Here is an 18,229-nt window from a genome sequence, read left to right on the forward strand (position 1 = left end):
CACTCAGAGAGAGATGTGGGTTGGAGGTGAGTATAGGGAATTATGGAGAGGTTGGTTTCAGGAGAGGCTGGGTGATTGCTGCTATGAGCTTCAGAGGCACCTTGTGGAGAACCAATGTTAATCATTTGAGCATTGGGTTCAGAGGTTCCAAGGTGAGGGTCTGAAGTTTCAACCAGAGGATGGGGTGATCTAATCGAGGATTGGTTAGACACTGATTGTTCGGGTTCAGGTTCTGGTTGAATAGGCTCTTGTTGGTCAGGGACAGGGTGAGCTTGTTGAGCCAAAGGGTCTGCCTCTTGTAAAGGATTGGCCAAGATAGGTTCATCTGGGTCAACTAGACGTTCAGGTCTAGGGCCAGGATATATCCTAGGGCTTGGACAAGTGAGGTAATACTCTTCTAAGGTAGAAACCTTTTCTTTTCTGACCTCCATGAATTTTCTAATGGATTCAGAGTTATTGGAGGGAGAAGAATCAGCAACATTGGTTGGGAAGGATACAGGTGTATAGGCTGTGGAAGAGTCTGTATCAGTAGTTCTGGGAGCCAGACGTTCTGATGCTCTTGGGACAGAGTGATCAGAGGTTCGGGGTCCAGGTTGTGTGTGGGTAGGCTCTGGTTGTTCAAGTGGGTTGTATGGAATGGTAATGGGAGAGGTAGGTTCTTCTGACCTAGAGGGTTGGTTCTAAAGCAAATTCCAGAGAGGTGCTTCAGTAGGAGAAGGTTGAAAAAATGAAGACCTTGGGGAATGTGGTGGAGAGGTGGGTTGTGCAGCTGGTTGGGATTCAGGAATAGGAGTGAGGGGATTTGAGGAGTGTTTGAGCAAGGCAGAAATGGGGAGTGCATCAAATAAATTCAAATCATCATCAGAAGCAAGTGCAGACTTACTTGAAAGTGCTGATGATCTTGTCACTCTGGCAGGAGGTTCAGTCCTTCTGACCACTTCAGCAGCTGGTTCCACCCGAGTAGGCTTCACCACGATTCTGACCTGCTTCTTCTTCTTCTTCTTAGGAGGACCATCCTCATTATCACTATCATCACCATCATCAGGCTTTCTCTTCTTCTTTTTGATCAGAGGGACATCTGATTCCTCAGAGGATTCTTTCAGAACCATCTTCCTCTGAACTTTCTTCTTGGGAGGAGAAGGAAACTCTGGAGCTGGCGGCAGTCTGCTGAAGAAGTCGTCAAGATCAATTTCGAATCCTTGAGCCCTTAGGTCTTCAACATAGCACCTAATGGCGTCAGGATTGTCTGCCTGCGTCCACAGAGGGTAGTCATTCAGAGGCATCCTTCTGCTTCTGATCTCAGAAGATGTGTCTTCATGAGCAGGAGCAATCTTCTTCTTGATTAGGCCCATCTTCTTTAGAGAGTTTGCCGTGAAAACATCACTGACAATGGTGGTCAGATCCTCTGTGCATCCAGCATTTATCAGATCTTGAACGAGGCCACTCTCAATGAAGAGATCAGACAAAAGTCTCCCGAAGGGAATATACTTGATCGCTGACTTGATGGAGGCAGTGGTACGAGACTTCCGGATGCATTCCTTCAAGTAGGAGAACAGGAAGTAGGGAAGGCAGATCTTCTTCTGGTCTTGGATGAAGAACAACATCACCTTCTGGTTGAAGTTGATGTAGTCTGGAGAACTGCCCTTTGGTCTCTGGTTTATGCAGTGGAGCAGGATTTTGTGCCAGATCCTGAGCTTGGGATGAAAGTCCATCACCTTGCAATTCGTCTTGCCCGGTTTGTAATTTGTGTACAGGGCCTGGTTGATTGTATCCTTGGTGCTGGGTTTCAGCTTCGATTCTGTGAGTTGGAAACGATACCCAAAAGCAGTATCTGCACCTAGCAAGTTCACGAATGACTTCTCTGTGATGATGATCTTCCTTCCGAGAATGTGAGATACCACCTGAGTATCATCGCAGTCGGCGTGCTTCCAGAATTCCTTTACCAGTTTCTCATACACCGGTCCTCGAAGTCTGTTGAAGTAATTTCCCCAACCTTGAACTTGGACTTCAGGACGGAGATCATACCCATTTGTAGCCAGGTTGTCGAGGTCGAATCTCCATTCTGCCAGGACTTGAAGTTCCTCAGGAGCAAATACGCAGTGAACGGCACAGCCCCGTTCTGCAATTGGAAGAATCTGCTCTTGAGCTTGACCTTGATCTGGTGTCGGATTCTCAGGGCCCCTTTGACCCGTTGCTAGACCAACTACCATGTGAGGGAACTGGGGTGCATCTGCAGTAGATCTTCTGGTTTGACTCACCATTGTTGAAGCGTTTGAAGGTTTGAGGTAGAAGATGAAGGTTGAAAGATGAAGAGAGATCGAGAGAGAAATCGAGAATAAGCGGTTTCGAAAAAGCAGAGAGAGAGAGAGTAAAAACCGGAAGTGAACGAGATCGTGTGTGTATAGTGGGTTTTAACAAATAACCGTTGTTGATTCAAAAAGCACTTTAAGATCAACGGTTGAAAATTAAAGATAGATAGTAACAGTAAATACACAAATAACACACAGGAGAGAAGCACATCTACACGCAATCATAACAGACTGTCACACGGGCACAAGGAACTATGCATCAGAAATACTGACACACGTGTTGTTGTCTCAGCTTCAGAGTCAGTACCAGTGGGTACACACACTCTGATTGAGTTACCTTCTGGACTACACATCTTCTGATCAAGAAGTATCATAGTCAGAGGTTCTGATCCATCTTCACTCTGGACAAAAGTCCATGTTCAGATTTTTCAGAATAAAATTAAATCTATCCTCTGCTAAGGGCTTTGTAAAGATATCTGCCCATTGATGGTCAGTATCAACAAACTTCAGAAGAAGTACGCCCTTCTGTACATAATCTCTAATAAAGTGATACTTTACCTCAATGTGCTTTGCCCTTGAATGCAGGATAGGATTCTTACTCAATGAGATTGCAGCAGTGTTATCACAATAGATTGGGATATTGCTCTCAAGGATCTGATAATCCTCCAGCTGATGTTTTATCGAGCTGGATGACATTGAGTTGAAGGATGATCTGTCTTTCGAGACACCGCCAATTAGCATTGGTGACACCAGGATAAAACAGTTGAGAGGGAAAGAGATCGAGCTAGTGAAGGTCATTTGGAACAAAGACACTGGTGATGCGACATGGGAGCTGAAGGAGAAGATTCAAGAACAATATCCAGAACTATTTACTAACCCTTAAGTTTCGAGGTCGAAACTTTCTTTTTGGAGGGTAGTAATGTAAGGCCCGAGTTTTAGGCTTATGTTAAGTGAATAAACTTTTTATTCACGATTAGGGTTGATGTAATGTGAAGGGAAACCTGAACGAAAGTTTATTAAATGAAATATATTTATGAAGGAGAAAGTTCAGGAAAAGTTCAAGGATTTCATTATGATCGATAAAAGTTATAGCACGAACGTTTTACGCTTAAACCTAGGTCAGAAACCCTAGTATATAGCTAATTTTCACTTTTAGGCACGCTGGCAGTTAATTCCAAAAATCTTCAGAGAAATGTTAGAATTTCTCTTCTTCCATATATAACAATCGTTTCGAGGCGAAACTCTAGGATCTACGAACGTCCGATTCCAATCATCGGAAGTTTGCCGAAACCGAATCCCTGGTATTTCAAAACCCTAGAATTTCCCGACTTTGAGGACTTTATCTATTCAGAGCTTCAAATGAATATTCCACACGCGTACACCCATTTCTCTTGATGATTTCAATCTTTCTTCAGAAGGAAGTTTTCCATTCCGACATTCGAGGCAAAAAGCAACTTATCGGGTAAAATAGTTTTACACCGACTTTGCACCGACTTTGCATTAGTTGCCAAAAATACAAGGAGACATCTTCTTAGCTTGGGAATTCCTTTGCCAAAACCTATCTTAGAATTCATGGAGAATGACGCCGGAAAAATCGGATTCGCGAAACTTTCATTTTCCCGCGAATTTCCACCTTCTATATATAGCAAACAAAGGAAGAAAAAACACAATTTTCCTCCATTTTCTCTCCTCTAAACCGCGGCCAAGAACAAGGAAGAAGGAAGAAGAGTTTTTCTTCATCGTTTGCTTGATCGTCGATCAATCAGTTGCTACTTCAAGGTTTCGAGGTATAGTCGCTAATCCTTACCTCCGATCGCTTTTTCCATAGCTTTTCTGTAGAGTTTTCTGAGCGGATAGTTTATGGGTTTTTGCAAAACTATCCTGAATCTTTCATTTCTGATTCTAAACCTCTTCTATGTATGCCCAAGATCACTTCTGCCGGATTAGATTTTCCGTTATGTCGCCGGAATTCCGCCGGAATCAATTTGAACCTAAAATACCCATTTTATGTAGTTTTTGAGTAAAGTTCCAACCTCTAGGCTGAAAACTATCGCCTTAGCTTAGTGCTAGTAGGATTAGTTGTCATAAACGTCGTTGGTGACGTCCCTGCAAAATTTTATTTTTGGGATTTCAGTTTTGAAAATCCTAAGTTAAAAATCATGACCAAAATACCCCTGCGACAGTTTTTGATCCGATAATTTTTCCGAGTTCAGAATACCCTTAGTTACGGCTTATGAAAGCATAGGAACCAAGTTTGATCGAAGAAAAATCGAACCCTACAATTACCTATAGTGGCCGAGAGCTATAAGGGGGGAGGAGGAAATTTCCTTTTCCGAAAACTTGTCTTTTCGCGCTAGATTATCGTACCTTAGAGTATAGATTACTTCGAGTAACCTTAGTAAGTATCGATAGCTTAGTTTCCGATAGATTCTGATTGATTTTTGTGGTTTTGTTCTAAAGGTGATTTTGAGGAATTTCCTGAGGATCAACACCTTGCTTGTGAAGAAGAGTTTGAAGTTTTTGCTGGAGAACCTTCAGGTGAGGGCTTCTCACTGAATCTCTAGTTAATGCTTAGGGTCGATATTTCGACATTGTTTACTGTTTATGCACTGAGATTGTGTGTGATTGAAAATGTTTTCTGAGGCTTCGGCTGACAATGTAGATGATTCATCTACTGAATGTTTTTTAAGATTGACTTACATGCTATGTGCTATGTGGGTAATCTAGGATGTGTGGTGCATGCTTTATATGCTAAGTGCTAAGTGTTTATGATGCGATTTATTGATATATGACATGTTGTTGATTGTGATGATTTAAATATGCTTTACACTGAAAATCTGAGATTCTGAATGGTGAGAATAGCGGGCAGGTCATGCCGATTTTATTTTGAGAGTTTTGAGAAAGTTTGATAGGACGAACGAGGTTCGGGCCTTGTATAGGGTTTATGGATCGAGACATTCTCTGGAGTCATTTGGGGATTCGAAGATCCCGAGAACTTATAGGAATTGCGATAAGACTAAAAAAGGATATTATTTTGAAAAGAAAATTCATAAGACATTAAACAACCTCTAAATCTTTAAGTAAGGGTAATAATCTCGAAAGGACGCTTTGGATGAAAATCATAGTTTGGAAAACGAGAAGTGTCGTTGGATCCAAGTGTTGAGTCTGTTGTTGTTGTGCTGTTGGAGCAGCGTTGGTTGTTGTGCTGTTGGAGCAGCTATGTTGTGGGGCTATCCTGGGGATAAGTCAGGGGAACCGTTAGTTCCCGAGTATGTGATACTCTTGTGCTGTTGGAGCAGCGATGTGTGTTGTGAAGTGTGTCTTTTGTCGCAGAATCGACTTTACCTTAGGGTAAGCTTTTAGAGACTTTAACTTCCCTAGAACACGTGGCGACGTGTCGAGTGAGGACGGAGACGTTGTTTGACTAATCATTTTGCATACATGCAACATTAATGAGGTATTAACACAGGACGTACTCTGGACCTCGTCGGTTTCCAAAATGGTCATAAGACCCGGAATGCCGTGAAAGAGCGTTTGTAGACGTCTCTTGTAGCAGACCGAAATGGCAGACCTACGGGTTACGGCTGATCTGGCTACCTTGGTTTGGTGTAAGAGACACGCGGGCGGAAATGGTCCCACCGTTGCTGGTGCTAGGATTGACCCGTTGATGTCCATCCCAGAGGCACGCGAGCGGAAATGGTCCCACCGTTGCTGGTGCTAGGATTGACTCGTTGTTGTCCATACCTTTGCTTGGTGTAAGAGGCACGCGGGCAGAAATGGTCCCACCGTTGCTGGTGCTAGGATTGATCCGTTTGATGCCCATCCGTTCCGGATTGCATATTGGTTGACTGGGTTAACCTGCATACATATCATGCAACATGCATACTAATTTAGTTGTTGAGTGTGATTGCTATTTGATTATCTTACTTGTAACATGCTAAGTGTTATAATTGCGTTCATGTTATTGTGGAACATGCAACCCTAGGAATGATATCTTTAGCTATAAGCCTAAGTGGCTATCTATTATTTGTACCTATTGGGTTTATTATCTACATAGTTCTTTAGAGTTGACCCTCGCGTCTTCTGTGTGTGTTTTGGCGGACAACGCCTTTTGTCAGATGAACATTGCGGATTGGTTCGCAATGGTCCACCCTTCGGGGGGGATTAGGTACGAGATGATCGACCAGGACGACCCCGGGTCGTGGGTGGTTGACCCCGCGAGCCACCGAGCGACGTATTCGGGGCGTATCATGGAGGACCACGTGGATAGTGGAGGACTCTTGAGGTCAGGAGTGTTGAGGCGATGCTCTATCAGCTTCAACTTGCCACCGGGCGTTCACTGTGGACCAGGTCTTGGAGGAGCACCGCCGCCACCGTCATCTTCAGAGGAGGAGGATCCCTCAGAGGAGATTCCAGTGGGAGTGCCTTCGGCAGGGTCTAGTGCACCCTCCGTTGCGATCATTGATGATCAGGGTTCGGGCCCTAAGCCCGTGAGTCCAGCATCGGAGAGCGTTGCAGGAGCGAGGGGAGGACGGATAGGGTTGATAGACTTGGTCGTTCTGGATTCTGATTCAGACGACGATCATGCTAGCACATAGTTTTGAGTGTTGGTATGAGCTCCTCGAGTTAGGATTAGTGTAGGAGTAGAGTTTTAGCTCTGACAGTCTTGCTTCATTTGTTACTTAGGGGACAGGGTAGATCCGCCTATAGCTTTTTGTGTGGTTTCCTTACGGGAATCACAGAGAGTTGGTTGGACTTAGGAGGTCTTATTTTCAGGCCATTGGGTCAGCTGATTCTCAGTTTTGAGGGATGGTGTTGCGGGCACTTCACCTTTTTCATTTGGTTTGTATATATTGCCTACGGGCATTGCACTTTTCTTTCCGTCACTGGAGGTTACTCGTGACGAGGTTGTTACTTACAGCGGGGGCTGTTTATATATTGTATATTAGTTTTATTACTTTTCGCATTTGGGTTTTATTTAATTCAGTCTTGTCTTAGTTATTATCAAAAAAAAAATATTCACGTTTTTCCGCATTAAGTTTACTTTTGGTTACTAAAGTGACGCCACCGAAATCAGGGTGTTACAATAGCCGCTGGACATGGGTAAAGTTTCTAACCCGCAAGGATGAGTCTCATGCTGTGTTCTCTACCTTCATTGCTCAAGTGCAAAACGAGAAGGCTTGTAGGATTGTGCGTGTCAGAAGTGACCATGGTGGAGAGTTTGAGAATGACAAGTTTGAGAGTCTGTTTGATTCCTATGGAATTGCACATGATTTCTCTTGTCCCAGAACTCCTCAACAAAATGGTGTTGTTGAGAGGAAGAACAGAACTCTTCAGGAGATGGCTAGAACCATGCTCCAAGAAACTGGCATGGCTAAGCACTTTTGGGCAGAGGCAGTAAATACAGCATGTTACATTCAGAACAGAATCTCTGTGAGACCAATTCTGAATAAGACTCCTTATGAATTGTGGAAGAACATAAAACCCAACATTTCTTACTTTCATCATTTTGGCTGTGTTTGTTATGTTCTTAATACTAAGGATAGATTGCATAAATTTGATGCTAAGTCTTCTAAGTGTCTATTACTCGGTTACTCTGAGAGATCTAAAGGTTTTAGATTTTATAATACTGATGCTAAGACTATTGAAGAATCTATTCATGTTAGACTTGACGATAAGCTTGACTCTGACCAGTCAAAGCTAGTTGAAAAGTTTGCAGATTTAAGCATTAATGTTTCTGACAAAGGCAAAGCTCCAGAGGAAGTTGAGCCAGAGGAAGATGAACCAGAGGAAGAAGCTGGTCCCTCTAACTCACAAACTCTGAAGAAGAGCAGAATCACTGCAGCTCACCCTAAGGAATTGATCTTGGGCAACAAAGACGAACCAGTCAGAACCAGATCTGCCTTCAGACCCTCTGAAGAGACCTTGCTCAGTCTGAAGAAGAGCAGAATCACTGCAGCTCATCCTAAGGAATTGATTCTGGGCAACAAAGATGAACCAGTCAGAACCAGATCTGCCTTCAGACCCTCTGAAGAGACCTTGCTGAGTCTGAAAGGATTGGTGTCCTTAATTGAACCCAAGTCCATAGATGAAGCTCTTCAGGACAAGGATTGGATTCTGGCCATGGAAGAAGAATTGAATCAATTCTCCAAGAACGATGTTTGGAGCTTAGTGAAGAAGCCTGAGAATGTCCATGTTATTGGAACGAAATGGGTATTCAGAAACAAGCTAAATGAGAAAGGAGATGTAGTCAGAAACAAGGCAAGGCTAGTTGCTCAAGGCTACAGCCAGCAGGAAGGAATAGACTACACTGAAACATTCGCTCCAGTAGCAAGACTGGAGGCAATCAGACTATTGATTTCTTTCTCAGTAAATCACAACATAGTTCTACATCAGATGTACGTAAAGAGTGCCTTCCTAAATGGTTATATCTCAGAGGAAGTCTATGTTCATCAACCCCCAGGTTTTGAAGATGAAAAGAAACCAGACCATGTGTTCAAATTGAAGAAATCACTCTACGGTCTGAAGCAAGCTCCCAGAGCATGGTATGAGAGACTTAGCTCATTCCTTCTGGAGAATGAGTTTGTAAGGGGTAAAGTAGATACAACTCTCTTTTGCAAGACTTATAAAGATGATATCTTAATTGTGCAAATTTATGTTGATGATATTATATTTGGTTCTGCTAATCAATCTCTATGCAAAGAATTTTCTGAGATGATGCAGGCTGAATTTGAGATGAGTATGATGGGAGAATTAAAGTACTTTCTGGGAATACAAGTTGATCAAACACCAGAAGGAACATATATCCATCAGAGCAAGTACACTAAAGAACTTCTGAAGAAGTTCAATATGCTGGAATCTACAGTGGCCAAGACTCCAATGCATCCAACATGCATTCTGGAAAAAGAAGATATAAGTGGTAAAGTATGTCAGAAGCTCTATCGTGGCATGATAGGTTCACTTCTGTACTTAACTGCATCTAGGCCAGACATATTATTTAGTGTTCATTTATGTGCTCGTTTCCAATCAGATCCAAGGGAAACCCACTTAACTGCTGTTAAGAGGATCCTAAGGTATCTGAAAGGCACCACTAACCTTGGCTTGATGTATAAGAAAACATCAGAGTATAAGCTTTCAGGTTATTGTGATGCTGATTATGCTGGAGATAGAACAGAGAGAAAAAGTACTTCTGGAAATTGTCAATTTCTGGGAAGCAATCTAGTCTCATGGGCAAGCAAGAGGCAATCAACCATTGCTCTATCAACTGCAGAGGCAGAATATATCTCAGCAGCAATATGCAGCACTCAGATGCTCTGGATGAAACATCAGCTGGAGGATTATCAGATCCTTGAGAGCAATGTCCCAATCTATTGTGATAACACTGCTGCAATTTCGTTGAGCAAGAATCCTATCTTGCATTCAAGGGCAAAGCACATTGAGGTAAAGTATCACTTCATTAGAGATTATGTGCAGAAGGGCGTACTTCTTCTGAAGTTTGTTGATACTGACCATCAATGGGCAGATATCTTTACAAAGCCCTTAGCTGAAGATAGATTTAATTTTATTCTGAAAAATCTAAACATGGACTTTTGTCCAGAGTGAAGATAGATCAGAACCTCTGACTATGATACTTCTTGATCAGAAGATGTCTAGTCCAGAAGGTAACTCAATCAGAGTGTGTGTGCCCACTGGTACTGACTCTGAAGCTGAGACAACAACACGTGCGTCAGAACTTCTGATGCATAGTTCCTTGTGCCCGTGTGACAGTCTGTTGTGATTGCGTGTAGATATGCTTATCTCCTGTGTGTGATTGTGTATTTTACAGTTACTGTCTATCTTTAATTTTCAACCGTTGATCTTAAAGTGCTTTTTGAATCAACAACGGTTATTTGATAAAACCCACTATACACACACGTTCTCTCTCACTTCCGGTTTTCACTCTCGCACTCCCTGCTTTTCAAAACCGCCTCCTTCGTGATTTCTCTCTCGATCTCTCTTCATCCTTCAAACTTCATCTTCTACCTCAAACCTTCAACCTCTTCAAAATGGTGAGACAAACCAGAAGATCTACTGCAGATGCACCTCAGTTCCCTCACATGGTAGTCGGGTTGGCAACGGGTCAACGGGGCTCTGAGAACCCAGCACAAGAACAAGCTCAAGCTCAAGAGGAAATTGTTCCTATTGCAGAACGGGGCTGTGCCGTTCACTGTGTATTTCCTCCTGAGGAACTCCAAGTCCTGGCAGAATGGAGATTCAACCTCGACAACTTGGCTGCAAATGGGTTTGATCTCCGTCCTGAAGTCCAAGCTCAAGGTTGGGGAAACTACTTCAATCGACTTCGAGGACCGGTGTATGAGAAGCTAGTAAAGGAATTCTGGAAGCACGCTGATTGTGATGACACTCAGGTGGTCTCTTACATACTGGGTAGGAAGATCATCATCACGGAGAAGTCATTCGTGAATCTGCTAGGTGCAGAAACTGCTCATGGGTATCGGTTCTCACTGACGGAATCGAAGCTGAAACCCAGAACCAAGGACATCGTCAACAAGGCCCTGTACACCACCTTCAAACCGGGCAAGACGAGTTACAAAGTGATGGACCTTCAACCCAAACTGAGAATCTGGCACAAGATCCTGCTCAACTGCATCAATCAACGACCAAAGGGCAGTTCTCCAGACTACATCAACTTCAATCAGAAGGCGATGCTGTTCTTCATTCAAGACAAGGAGAAGATCTGCCTTCCCTACTTCCTGTTCTCCTATTTGAAGGAATGCATCCGGAAGTCTCGCACCACCTCCTCCATCAAGTCAGCCATCAAATATATCCCTTTTGGGAGGCTGATCTCAGACTTTCTCATTGAAAGCAACTTGGTGCAAGATTTGATCAATGCTGGTTGCACAGAGGACTTGAGCACAATTGTTAGCGATGTCTTCACTGCCAACTCTCTGAAGAAGATGGGTTTGGTCCAGAAGAAGATTGCTCCTGCTCATGAGGACACATCTTCTGAGATCAGAGGAAGAAGAATGCCTCTGAATGACTACCCTCTGTGGACTCAAGCAGACCATCCTGAAGCCATCAGATGCTATGTTGAAGACCTCAGGGCTCAAGGATTCGAGATTGACCTTGATGATTTCGTCAGCAGACTTCCACCAGCTCCAGAGTTTCCTTCTCCTCCCAAGAAGAAAACCAAGAGGAAGATGGTTCTGGACGAATCCTCAGAGGAATCTGATGTCCCTCTGGTCAAGAAGGCGAAGAGCAAGCCTGATGATGATGATGGTGATGATAGTGAGGATGGTCCTCCAAAGAAGAAGCAGAAGAAAGTCAGAATTGTGGTGAAGCCTACTCGGGTGGAACCAGCTGCTGCAGAGGTCAGAAGGACTGAACCTCCTGCCAGAGTGACTCGATCATCAGCACATACAAGTAAGCCTGCACTTACCTCTGATGATGATTTGAATTTATTTGATGCACTCCCAATTTCTGCCTTACTCCAACACTCTTCAAATCCCCTCACTCCTATTCATGAATCCCAGCCAGCCGCACAAACCACCTCTCCACCACATTCCCCAAGATCTTCATTCTTTCAACCTTCTCCTACTGAAGCACCACTCTGGAATTTGCTTCAGAACCAACCCTCTAGGTCAGAAGATCCAACCTCTCTTCTTACCATTCCATACGACCCATTAACTTCTGAACCCATCATCCCCAACCAACCAGAACCCAAACCAACAGAACCACAACCCAGAACGTCTGATCACTCTGCTCCCAGAGCATCAGCACGTCCTGCTGTCAGAACCACGGATACAGACTCTTCCTCAGCCTTCACACCTGTATCCTTCCCCATCAATGTCTTTGACTCTCCTCCCTCCAATACCTCTGAATCACTTAGAAAATTCATGGAGGTTAGGAAAGAGAAGGTATCTGCCTTGGAAGAATATTACCTTACCTGTCCAAGCCCTAGGCAATATCCTGGCCCTAGACCTGAACGTCTAGTTGACCCAGATGAACCTATCTTGGCCAATCCTATCCAAGAGGCAGACCCCTTAGTCCAACAGGCTCACCCTGTCCCTGACCAACAAGAGCCAATTCAACCAGACCCTGAACCTGAACAATCAGTATCTAACCAATCCTCGGTTAGATCACCTCACCCTCTGGTTGAAACTTCAGACCCTCACCGTGGAACCTCTGAACCCAATGCTCCCATAATTAACATTGGTTCTCCACAAGGTGCCTCTGAAGCTCATAGCAGCAATCATCCAGCCTCTCCTGCACCCAACCTCTCCATCATTCCCTATACTCACCTTCAACCCACATCTCTCTCTGAGTGCATCAATATTTTCAATCATGAAGCCTCCTTGAGGCTCCGCAATGTGCACGGTCAGACTGACCTCAGTGAGAATGCTGAAAATGTGGCTGATGAGTGGAACGAGTTGAGCACTTGGCTGGTGGCTCAGTTTCCCGTTATGCTGCAGCTCCTGCATGCAGAGGGAAGTCAGAGCATTGAGGCTGCAAAGCAAAGGTTTGCTAGGAGGGTGGCTCTTCATGAACTCGAACAGAGAACCAAGCTTCTTGAAGCCATTGAAGAAGCCAAGAGACAGAAAGAACAAGAAGAAGAAGCTGCCCGTCAAGCAGCAGCTCAGGCTGAACAAGCCAGACTTGAGGCAGAACGTCTTGAAGCTGAGGCTGAGGCAGAGCGACTTGCACCAGTTCTGTTTACTCCTGCTGCTTCTGCTTCCATTCCAGAACCTCAAGCTGCTCAGAACGTTCCTTCCAGCTCTACTCCGACAAGCTCATCCAGACTCGACATCATGGAACAACGTCTTGACACTCATGAATCCATGCTGATTGAGATGAAGCACATGATGATGGAACTTCTGCGCCGTACTGACAAATCTTAGTTTTTTAGGATCTCTTCTTTTTCTTCCTTTTCCTTTTTATTTAACGTTGTTTTATTTAAACTCTGCTTATTTACTTTAATTTGTTCATTTGTGATTCTATATGCATATATCTATATATATTTGTGTCACATATGTTTGCAAAACCTGTTTTATTCATAATTGTTCGATGTTTACATCATAATTCTTTCCATCATACATTATTCCCTATCTCTAGAATGGAGGATCCTTCCTCATTCTTCTGCATTCTTGGCGCTGCTCCACTCTTTCCTTCTCCAGACGATCCAATGCATACTCTATGTTGCCAAGTTTGATGCTCAGATCATCTTTTTCTAGACTATCTTCTGTCGTCTTGAGTCTCTTTTCCACAGTCTCCTTCTCTTCCAGCAGATTCAGCTCCCGCTGGCAAAGCTCCTGAATCTCTTCCACGAAGCAGAGGAACTCCTTCAGATCTTTCTCCATCTCTGGACCAAGATCTTCTTCAAGCAGTGTCTTCGTCAGCTCTTGTATGGTCTTTGTACCATCGGGATGCCTAATATTGAGGAACATATCTTCCTCAAACGCCTTCCTTCTGAGCTCTTCTAATGCCATTCTGTATGATGCCATTTTTTTTTCTGAATATTATTCGAGGTGTGAAGCTTACCTTTCTCTCCAACGTTTTTATAGGCTTCACTTTCTCTCTGAAAGTTAATGCTCTTACAGTTTCTCGAGGTTAAGTACTTGGTAACTGACCCTTCTATTTCCTCACTTGACCGGTGGTAAACGTTCATCCCTTGCATTAACTCTTCTATTTATTATCGCCTCACTCTGATTCTTACATCGTCTTCATTTTCTTTCAACTTAGACCTTCTCTAAGGGGGAAGTACCTTGTACTTCAAGCTAAGTTTTTCACACCCCAAGCTTTTTGCTTATGACAAAAAGGGGGAGTAAACCCAGTTTTTGATGTGTAAGATGTGTTAGTGTGACTTATTTTTCTTTTGGAGATTTTAAGAGTTCCACCTTCATGACCATAGATGTGTCACTGGGCAAATACAAGGAATACATTTCACTTCTTCTGAAGTGATTCTAAGTTGACTCTGATACCCAAGACTCTGATACCTTGTCCATGACTCTGATCACTTATGCGCTCTGATTATTCGTTTTTCATCTATGTCATAAGCTTTTCACTCTGAACTCTTATATGATTTAGCTCAGAATCTAGACTTTACTAACGTTTTCATCAAGTATTAGATTCAGGGGGAGCTAAGCTCAGAATCAAGCAGTGACTTGAATTCAGAATGAGCAAGACAAACTATTCACATCAGGATAAGTCTTATTCTATATCTCTAAACTCTGAGTGAATTCAGTTTAATGTTTAAGAATTGTTCATCAAAAATCTTAGTTTTGTCATCATCAAAAAGGGGGAGATTGTAAGATCAAGTTTTGATCTAGTAGTACAACTCTATGTTTTGATGATTACAAGTTAACCTTTTGATATGAACAATTGTGGTACTCTAACGTGTTTTTCTGAGTGTGCTATTTACAGGCTCTGACCCTGACTCAATTTCACACAAATCAGAAGCACTGTGTATAAAGGGTAACCCAAGCAACGCTTTCGCATTCACCATGTTCAGTATGAACAGTGGAAAAGCTTCAGAAGATCTGAAGCTATATAAACTCTGATGAGGACTCAGTCGCTAGAAGCTCTGATGATCCAGAAGTTCTGACAACCAAGAAACACTGAAGGTTCAGATGTTCCGATGGTGTAGAAGACTCTGAAGATCCAGAAGCTGAATAGTGGAAACTCTGAAGTCCAGAAGCAAGAAACTCTGAAGGCCATGTTCTTCCCTCTGAGTTCAGAATCAGAAGATACAATGGTCAGAGGATCTGTGCTATCCCTCTGACTCTGATCAACCGGCTTCACAAGTTCCAATACGAAGCATTCCTCTGATCAGAAGTCTCCTAGGTTAAAAGGTCAAGTCGCTATCCAAGTACAAAAGCAAGTGTACCTTCCTGACGACCTACCTAACGTTCTCAGCCACAGCAGAAGCTGGATTTTCCAGAACTGCCCTCCAACGGTAGCATTTCCCATGCAACGCTCAACCCTAATCCTTGGAGTATATATAGAGGCTGAAGATTGAAAGAAGTGGCAAGAAAAGAGAAGTGAATACAAGAAGAAACACACGCGCAAGATATTCAAAATATTCTAAGCTTTCTTTCATCTTGTAATTTATTTTAGTTTACACTCAGCTTATTCAGAAGCAAACCCTTGTAAACACCAACCTCAAACAGTTGTTTGATTTTCCTTTAGGAGATCAAGGTTGATCGGATCCTAGAGAAGACTAAGAGAGTGAATCTTAGTGTGAGCTAAGTCAGTGTAATTGTTAGTCACTTGTAGGTTTCAAGTGCAGTTGTAACTCTTACCTGATTAGTGGATTGCCTTCATTCTAAGAAGGAAGAAATCACCTTAACGGGTGGACTGGAGTAGCTTGAGTGATTTATCAAGTGAACCAGGATAAAATCCTTGTGTGCTTTTCTATCTCTATCTTTTGCACTTAGTTCTCGAAAAGATTTGTTAAAATCTTTAAGGTGGTAGTTTTGTACTGAAAACGTTATTCAAACCCCCCCTTTCTACCGTTTTTCATACCTTCAAATATGTGAATCAAATAAAATAACATCGATAATATATTTGGTAGTGGAAAAACCTAAGTAACATAAAAATTAACAATGGTAGTGAAACAACATAAGTCACATATATCATACCATAATACCTTAAAACCAAAGTATACCAGGGGAATTACATATTAAAAAGTCAAATATTCTAATAGAGGGGCATCTCATCTATCCTATATCATATTCTTATAATATATAATAACCAAACAAAGCAATGCTTGGTAGAATATGATGGATATTTAGACCACATTGTCTGAGGAATGGATAGTACTCCTAGATACAAATACAAATTCATTTGCACCAAAACACAACAAAAAAATTGCACTGAAGATGTCCATAATAGATAAATAAGCATCTTTACTTCTCACTTCTCAATTTTTGGATTGAGCAGCCTCTTCTTTCTTAGTGGCCTGGAAAGGGTAAGAGAATCACCCTCAGATTTGCCAGCACCTGAACATCCTACAGAATCTTTGAAAGGCGAAAGCTCATCAAGAGACACGGCACTGTCAGGAACTGCAGACAAATTGCTAGAACAGTCAACAGATTTATCACTAATTTCATATTCCTGGTCATCAGATGCAGATTTTGATGCAAATATATCAGCAATTAGCTGCAATAATAAGGGGATAAACAATTAGTTAACTTAAATGGGGAAATAAGATAATACAATTAAGTAGTATAGAAAAAAAATAGTAAATAAGATCAAAATAGAAAATACAGTAGTTGGAGTTTCAATCTTTGTCTTGTTCTTGAAAAGTTCAATTATTGACATATCATCACAAATCTTCTTCACTTTGTATGAATCATCATACTTCATCTCATGGTCACTTGGTTTCTCAACTTTAAAAAGGGCTTCCTTCCCAATCAGTTTCTTGATATCTTCAGGGTATTCATCAACAGGTTTTCCCTGCAGAATATTAACACAAAAAATATCACAATCTAATAATGTACATAAAATAAAAACATTTACTGAAATTAGTACATAATGAAATAGTAATAACCTTTGAGGACATAACCAAGTCTCTGCAGTTCTTGTTCAACAGGTTTTGGCAATCAGTGTCAAACATCACGAAGGTAGCAACTTCATCTCCATCTGAAACTTCAAATTTTATGCGAAATCTACAGGAAAAACATTCCTTCATCAGCAATAATATGAATAGAAATTAACATCCCAAACATATAATAGATTATCTAACATAACTACAAACCTAGGAGTAACATCAATGACATGAGAAGAGCAAGCAGAACAAAAGTAAATCCCATCCTCTATAGTCACCGATCTGCGGCAGCGACAAGAAGCATACCACCACTTTTCCCCCATCAAGTAATCCACTAATCTATGCTAGTATCACAAAGAAACCCTCCTACATTGAAAGAAAAGGTTGTGAATAATGCTATAATGCTATATAGTAAACAATGAGTTTTTCAGGGCAATTTCGTAGAAACTACCTCAGGTGTGTCATGAAGCTCAACAATAGTCTTCCTAGGGAACATTGTGATGAACTCCTCGTTGGGAGGAACATTTTGAAACCCACCACCCAATCGAGCAATAGGGATATCAGCATCAATGCCATGTAAGGCCAAGCTTCACAACAATTTCAAAAATAGAGTTAACCATTACTATACATGAACAATAAACTGCAGCAATAATTAATTAACTGGACAGTAATTAAATTAAATAGAGTTACCCATCGCGAAATGCAGCAACCTCTGGAATCTCAGCATTCCAGAATAATTTGGTAGCTTGCATAACATTGTGTATAACAATTTCTCCTATACATTGATGAAAACAAACATACTAAGTTAAAAAGTTTAAGCAATAAAGAAAAAAAATTTAGGAAAATATTAATAGCAAAAGAAAGACAAAATATACCTTTGTATGTCTTGATCTTCGCAAACTGCACTACAATAACTGCAAGCCCAACACCATCAGCATGAAGAAATCCTTTAACAATATCAACATAGTCACCAAATAGAGCCATCTTTATCTTTCCCCTGGAAATAAATGAGAAAAATATAAAATCAAAATTAACCCTCCAAAATATTACTTAATTGGAAGATTATAAAAACCATACTTGTCATTAGTGATTTCCAACTCAATCCTCCTAGTAACATTTCCAGACTTTGAAAATTGTTGTTCATCAGAAACAGCAGTGACCAATCCAATTGCATCTAACAAAAAAAATATACAAAACTGATCAGCTACTATATAAGATAGATGAATACTAAAGAGACTATTAAAAAAAACAAATAAATCCCACAGACCTATCAAGAAGTCACATTCACCCATAGTATTCTGAATTTCTGATGTATCCTTCAATGTTAGACCAAGTCTAGGAATGTTATCGCACTGGTCAATTTGAACTCTTGTTTTAC

At 41.8% G+C, this 18,229-nt stretch overlaps 1 pseudogene; it reads right to left on the minus strand.

The window, feature by feature from the left end:
- Window positions 1-16,089: 16,089 nt before the first annotated feature.
- LOC130720893 (uncharacterized) lies at window positions 16,090-17,863 on the minus strand (annotated as a pseudogene).
- Between the last annotated feature and the right edge of the window lie 366 nt (window positions 17,864-18,229).

The sequence above is a fragment of the Lotus japonicus genome, chromosome 5, assembly GCF_012489685.1.
Source record: "Lotus japonicus ecotype B-129 chromosome 5, LjGifu_v1.2".
Classification (NCBI taxonomy): domain Eukaryota; kingdom Viridiplantae; phylum Streptophyta; class Magnoliopsida; order Fabales; family Fabaceae; genus Lotus; species Lotus japonicus.